This window comes from Octopus bimaculoides, chromosome 11 (assembly GCF_001194135.2).
Source record: "Octopus bimaculoides isolate UCB-OBI-ISO-001 chromosome 11, ASM119413v2, whole genome shotgun sequence".
Taxonomy (NCBI): domain Eukaryota; kingdom Metazoa; phylum Mollusca; class Cephalopoda; order Octopoda; family Octopodidae; genus Octopus; species Octopus bimaculoides.
Genome location: NC_068991.1, coordinates 8,527,825 through 8,528,237, shown reverse-complemented (window position 1 = coordinate 8,528,237; position 413 = coordinate 8,527,825). Strand labels below are relative to the sequence as shown.

Here is a 413-nt window from a genome sequence, read left to right as displayed (position 1 = left end):
AATAATTTTTTTTTTTTTTTTAAATACATATTTTACCTGTGAATTTGCATGTGTAAACTGGAAATGCATACAACGAGTTTCTCTGCCCTAGGTGTACGGAAAACACTCGGCGAGAAATGGAAGAAAATTTGAAGAAAGAAGAAAAAAAAAACAACAACATAATAATAATAATAATAATAATAATAATCCTTTCAAGTTTGGGGGAAGGGATTAAGTCGATTACATCAACCCCAGTGTGTAACCGGTACTAATTTAATCGACCCCCGAAAGGATGAAAGGCAAAGTCGACCTCGGAGGAATGTGAACTCAGAACGCAACGACAGACGAAATACCACTAAGCATTTCACCCGACATGCTAACGACTATGCCAGCTCGCCACCTTAATAATAATAATAATAATAATAATAATAATA

At 34.4% G+C, this 413-nt stretch overlaps 1 protein-coding gene across 1 annotated transcript in view; it reads right to left on the bottom strand.

The window, feature by feature from the left end:
* The window catches only part of LOC106880886 (L-asparaginase), a 31,509-nt gene that overhangs the window by 17,680 nt on the left and 13,416 nt on the right, over window positions 1-413 (bottom strand). The window lies entirely within an intron of this gene.